The following is a 6,810-nucleotide window of genomic DNA, read 5'->3' as shown; positions in this document are numbered from 1 at the left end:
GTCCCCTCCAAGCAAGGCCTAAGATGAAACACATGGGAACCAAGAATGGAACTAAAAGAGTGAGGACCTAGGTCCTTCCGTGTGACCATTACAATGGGCTTTGACTTCGGGGCAGCCCCTTCCTTGCGACGTTCCCTTTGCCCTGTGGTTACTGGAGGGACAAATCTTTAGAACTTGCTAAGAGGGTGTATGCAATTGTGAACCAGAAGGCAAGCAGTGCTCTGTGGGAAGCTGAAGGCTGACTGAAACAAGAGGGTAGACCGATGAATAATAACAGAACTGTTTACTGGGGGTCCTTCAACCATGGAGCTCGGAGAGGTTCAGTAATTTTTCCCATGTCACACAGCTACTAAGTGTTGGCACCAGAGTCCAAATCTACAACCTCCTGGCTCTTAAAGTCATGCAACCAAATAAATAGTCGGGGGATGGGAGCACAGAGCAGGAAAGAAAGCAAGACATGGTTCTGTCTCACTAGTGTGCAGGGTTGATACTCAAGGAAGCTCCCAGAAGGAGGTGCTGTGTGTAGGATCTGGAAGGAGAGGAGCAGCAAGGCTTATGGTGAAGGGGAGGAGGATGGTTCAAATGGAGGAATCGGGTGGTAGCCAGTTGGGGCGCAGCTGCTCTGGGCACTAACGGCATGTGGTGGTTGCACCTGGAACCTACCAGCAGGTGGCAGTATTTCAGAACAAGAAGAGCATCAAGTCGGTTAGGATAGTGATAGAAAGTAGAGATGCTGAGCTCTTAGTGTGTATTCCAGGCGTTGTCGTAAACATATTACACAGAGCATTTCGTTGAAGCTGCACAACAACTCTTTGAGTTAGGTACTATTATTAGCCTCATTTTCTACATGAGAAGGGTTTAGTAAGTTGCTCAAGGCCCCAGAGGCGGGAAATACTGGAACCAAGATTCGTACCAGGCAGTGTAAACCCAGGCCTAACTCTCTGTAGTTATAACATCATAACTCAACCGATAGGCAGATACTGCATTTCTACCGTGCACTCAGAATTGCACTGGGCTAAGGACTCCAAAGAAATCTAGACAATATCCTTGCTCCCGGGGCCCAGCCAACTGATTGGGTTTTACAAATGAATGATTCTAAACCTCATAATGATTGGCAATAGGTACACGCAGTGCAGCAGGTGGTGGGGCTGAGCACTGACCAGAGTCCTCAGACCCAGACTCGAAGCCTGGCTCCTCCATTTGCTGGCTGGGTGGCCTTGGGTATGTTCATTGATGTCAGAGGGCCTCAGTTTTTTCATCCATCTATAATTGGGTATAATATTGACCTCATGAGGATGAAATGTGGGAACACATGTAGAGAATTAGGCATGGAGTAGGTCATGTGTTTTACTGAAATGACGGCAAATATCAAACATAAAAAGCAATGGGAGCCCAGAGGAGCGGTCTTGAAGTGAGTTTCCAAGACTGAGCAGTTTGGCTGACAGAGGAGGGTGAGGAGTGCAGCCTAGGAGGGGAGCACTGACAAGCCATGGAGATTAACAGTCCATGATGCCTGAGAAAGCACGAACGGGGAGGAAAGGAGCTCAGTGAGCACACTGGAATTCCATGGAACCAGGCACTTCCGTGGGCTTGAGGACTGGGAAACATCACCTTCAGAGGGTTTCAAAACAAGCTGGATTTAAACAAGGAAGTAGATGGCACCGAGCACTCCATCAGCACACGGTCATTCAACCAGCATCTCCTGGGCCCACTAAGTGCCAACCATGCTTCTTGAGTTGGTCCAGCCTGGGCTTTTCTTCCTGCACTGTAGGGGTGTCTCTGCAGTTGCTCAAAGCACTGTCTTCCCCTCAACTGGACCCAACCTGCTCCAGCCCCTGCTCTGCCCAGAATGTCTGTGAGCAACCTGGTTCTTGTCAGAAGTTCCTGACAAGCTCTGCAAAATCCACTCCTCTTGTGACTCCACCAGACATACCTCCAGGGGAAGAAAGGGCACCCCACCAGGGCAGGAGGTGGCAAGACAGTCTCTGCCCCCCCGGGAGGGGTGAGTCATTCAGGGAGGATGCCTGCCTCAGGCATTGAGGGAGATGAGGAGGAGCCCCATGTATCTGCAAGCACAGGGTCACCTCAGGGCATGCAGAGCTGGAAGAAGCCGAGGCGTTCAAGCAGCAGGGCCTGTGCCTCCTCTCCGCCTCCATTTCTGACTTCCAAGTCTTCAGAAGCGACAGCTAGGACATCCTCTGGCTCCCCTCCAGCCACACTGTACCTCCTGCACAGACACCTCCCTCTGATTCTAGCCCTCCTTCTCGAGAGATGCAGGAACAAAGGCCAGTGACTCTTTAGGGTGGATGGGGGTTGACATGAGGGTGCATCTGGCTCTGGTGCTATCTGCACAGAAGTGCATTCCTTCCCTAGGCCCTGCACCCACACCCAGAAACATCATCATTCATTCCATCTTACACACAGCTGGGGCTGGGGGAGGCCATGACAGGTGGGCCAGCAGGGGAGGTGGGGATGGGGTGCCGCGATCTTCTCCCAACCCCCCCGAAAGACAGATATGTCCCCTCTGAACATGCTGGGGGAGATTATTTTAACAAGCACTTTTGTACCAGGAAATCAGTGTGTTTAACCTAACAAGCAAAGAACAGCCCAGCGGGGCCCATAAATCTAGTTCCCACCTATTAATTTTACGGCCTACATAAAGCAGTGTTGAAGTCCAAAGTATATGTGACCTAAAAAGGCATTGCTCATTCTGACACATATACGACGTGGCCAGGACTCGAACCCTGACCCTGACCCTCACTCCAGGAAGCCAGCTCCCAAGCCTTACAGAGTGCAGAGGCTCATGCTGCAGAAACGCATCCAGGCTCCTTTTGGAAGAACAGGACAGCTGGAGGTAACAACTGTGGAGAGGGCTGAAGGACGTGGGCACCACCGAGGCTGGGTTAGTGAGGACACCCTGCTAGAGACCCCAACCGCTCCCAGGGCTGACGTGTACAGTAGTTCAGGTTGGTCACTGCCCAAAGGCACCCAGATGAGAGGACAAGTGGAGGCTGAAATCCAACCTGCACCCCATTTACCATGCCTGTCCCACAGGGACAGGGCTGCCTCTGCCCAGAGAGGGGCCTTTTAAAAAATCCATGCAAAGGTACTATACAGATTGTCAGCTCCCTTGGATAAATCTTGATTCCCATTCTAACTGTTTCGAATATTGAACTCTAACGGGTGGCTCACTGTACTCCCAAACCAATTACACGCCTTCCCACCAGGGAAATCTATGACCACTGTCGACACCTAATATCAGTTCCATGGCATCATCCCCAACCCCAAGCATGATTTAATAGGGTCACCCACCACGCAATGACCACAACTGGGCTACTCTGGCCGCTCATAGCAACTGCACATTGATCCCCACAAAATCATTAGGACAAAAACAACCTCAAAGCTAAGCCAGCTCAATCCCATGTCGACACTACAACAGAAGAGACAAGCTGAGGAACCCGAATGCCAGCGACCCACTTACTACACCCCTGGCCACATGCCGATTCTCCAACCCTGAGTGCACAGCAGTGCTCAGTACCTGCTGTTTTGCCGCTTTAGACTCATGCCCCACCCTGCTTCACCCTGTCTGTACCCAGGAGGCTGACCTCCAGGAGATGCACCGCACCTCCCCTGCCCTCTAGCTCAGCTGAGGTTCCCAGATGGAAACCCCTACTAGTGAGCTAAGGCAGGGAACCCCCACTGCAGAGGCACGCGCTCTCTGTCAGGGCTTTTGCTTTATCTCCAGGAGTCGTGTGGAATTCATGCTCCACAGTCTATCTTTGTTAACTTTACTACTGAAGAGTCTGTCTGAGGTTGGGTTCTCAGGAGGAAGGCTGAGACAAGGGTGTGAGAGCAAGTCCTTGTACTTGGGCTGTGATTCCAGGAAACAACACAGGGCAGTGGTGCTGTGAGCTGGGGAAGGAAGGAAACCCACCCCAGGTAGATAAATGAGCAAGACACGATTGCAGGCAAGGCACTCAGGCAGGCTAAGGCCCTGCAACTGGGGTATTTATCTACCAATTCCTGCCTGTCTTCTTGTTGGGCTATTACTGGGCATTGGCATTGGGCCGTTCTGACTTGCTCAGTGCAGACTGAGCCTGCTCACCCAGCCAATACCCTCAGACAGAGTCATAGGTGCTGTGACACAAAACTATCAGCATATTAAGGATGGTGAAGACCAAGGGTGTGTGGGCAGCAGCATTTGCTACATTGTTTTTGCCCAAATATTCAAGTAAGTTCGATCATTGAGTCCCCTGGTTTCTGCACTCCCTAAGAAGCCCACTTTAAGAAATCCATTCCCAGGACTTCCCTCTCAAAAGGAAGTATACTCCATAAACTCCCTTTCTACCAATTCCTACAGCCCATTCTCACCTGTGTCACAGCGACAGCGACCTCCAACCCCACTGCATGTGGAACCCTGGCCCAGGTTGTCAGCTCATTCTGACTTAGCCTCCAAGTGTCTGCTTATGAGGCTTCCTTCCTCTAGGAGTCTTCCTTGAGAGACTCCTCATGCCCTCTTTCTCCAACTTCATCCACACCCTAACCCCCCCAACTGAACCTCAAACACACACTGCCTACCCCAAATCTGGCTGTACCCTGACCCTCAAACCTATGAACATAATAAGCAAACACCCTCACACTGCAAGCACAGCTGCACCTTGAATCGTCAATCACAAGTGACCCTAAATCATGCGGATCCCCCAATTCCAACTACACACTGATGCCTCAGTTTCATCCCTAACCACACACTGACCCAAGACACAACCACACTGGAACGTTTAGCCACGTGTTTCTCCCCAAACTCGGTCACACATGGCGATGCCCCAACCCCTAATACACACCGGCTCCCTGTCCCAGACAACACACACGCAAACCCTCTCAGTTCTAGAAGACACTGATCCACCAAGCCCCAGCTCTTTGCCAGCTGCCCAACCACAGGCTGACCCCAATCTCAATCATGGCCTGTCACTCCCATCTCCAGCCTCCCATGGATCCTAACCCCCTAATTAGAGCCCCTGACACAGACACCCCAAGCTAAACACTCACTGACTCCATGAACCTTAACCAAACAATGACGTCAATCCCAGCCAACCCAAGACCTTAAAACAAGGCCACACCCTTAACCCCAGAACTTCACCTCATACGAAGCCTTGCCAAGCCTTACCAAAGCTGATCCACCAAACAACCTCCGACCAACCCTCAGTGTATCAAGCTTACACTGATCTTCAAACCCCATCCATACCCTAGCCTCCAGCCCAAGTCTACCTAACAGAGACATGCAACCCCGAAGCCAAATGTCACACTAATACTCAACCTGGCTGCAAGCAGAACGCCCCATGCCAAACCTCACTGCCCTCCACTTAAAGAGAGGGCGCTCTGACGGCAGCCCTGAGCTTGCCCACGGTTCACTGATCCCGTAGCCACATTGAACCCCCAGCTACACTGGGCCTTCGAATCCTGTACACACACCAACCCACCACAAAACATGCCCAGCCCAACCTCATTCAGTGCCCTTCAGTCTCACCCACACCTCAAGGGACCTCTAATTCCATTGTCACAGAGACTACTCAAGTTGAACTGCACGCTGCTTCTCTATCACAGCTTCACCCCAGAGACCCCGTGACCCCACACGGGCCCCCCCCCACCATAGGGATCATGTTCAAAGGGGGACATCTGCAGCCTCAGTGGTCAGCAGCACCATTCCTGGCTCCTGACACCCTCCTTCGTGTTCATCTCCGCAACTCAGGGAAGGCACCGGAAGCTGTTGCCCAGCAGCACTGGGACAGCCCAACAATGTTCCTTCTTTTGTCTGTACCTCTCTCTTGACTATCAAGTTCCTCTCCAGAACGCTGGCCTCTTCCATGCGGTGCAATTCCCTTGTTCCTAGTTTGGGTCCCCAGGGCCCACCTTGGTAGGCTATACTGATCTGGGTCATGCTTGTCTGTGCAGCCTGCAGGGCAGAGGGGTCCAGAACCTGGGCAGTTGTCCTGCTCAGTTGCCCACAGGTTTCATGATCTTGGCTGGTCAGTTCTCCTCTCTGGGACTTATTTGATCCTGTGCATCAGAGGTCAGCACACTACTGCCTGCCGATCAAAACCCACCCTGCCCACTCAGTGACCTATTATCCAAGGCTGCCTTTGCACTACAGTGGTAGAGGACAGTAGTTTCAAAAGAAACTATGCAGGGCTCAAAGCCGAAAATACTGACTATCTGACCCTTACAGAAGAAGCTTGCAGCCCCCCTGTTTTGCATCCCCTACCTTCCTTTTAGAGGATGCAGTCATACTGGAGAGTTGTCCGTGTGAAGGCCTGAAAACAGGATACCCCTCTTCCTTCTCTGGGCTTCTCCAGGAAGATGCTCTTTAATAACGTGTTGATTATTCATTATACTGATAGTAAAACTTGTGATTTCCTGCCGCTCTCCCTGTGGAGGAGGGACTGAAGGAAGACCACAGGGTCAGAGACAAGGCCTCAGGGGTTTGATAGCAATATCGGGATGCCCCAGTCTCTGTTTATTGTGGAGGTTCTTCCAACATTATTGCTTTTGTTTATTGAAACCCAACCCCCATGGCACTTAGCACCCTTGGCAGTGGGCCCAGACCTGCCCAGGCCCCAGCCTGCCACTCCTGGCCAAGAAGGGAGGAGGGTAGAGAGAGCACTGGCCAGGCCCCATTCTGGAATCCTGTTTGCTTACAGCCTAAGGCGCCCCCGCCGGCCCCCCTTCTTAACGTCTTGCTTACAAGACAGCATTTGGAGACAATTTCTCATCAGACCTTCTTGTAAACATCCTCCTGGATGCAGCCAGCTTGAA

This window comes from Macaca thibetana, chromosome 13, assembly GCF_024542745.1.
Source record: "Macaca thibetana thibetana isolate TM-01 chromosome 13, ASM2454274v1, whole genome shotgun sequence".
NCBI classification, from domain to species: domain Eukaryota; kingdom Metazoa; phylum Chordata; class Mammalia; order Primates; family Cercopithecidae; genus Macaca; species Macaca thibetana.
Note: the sequence above shows the minus strand (reverse complement) of the source record.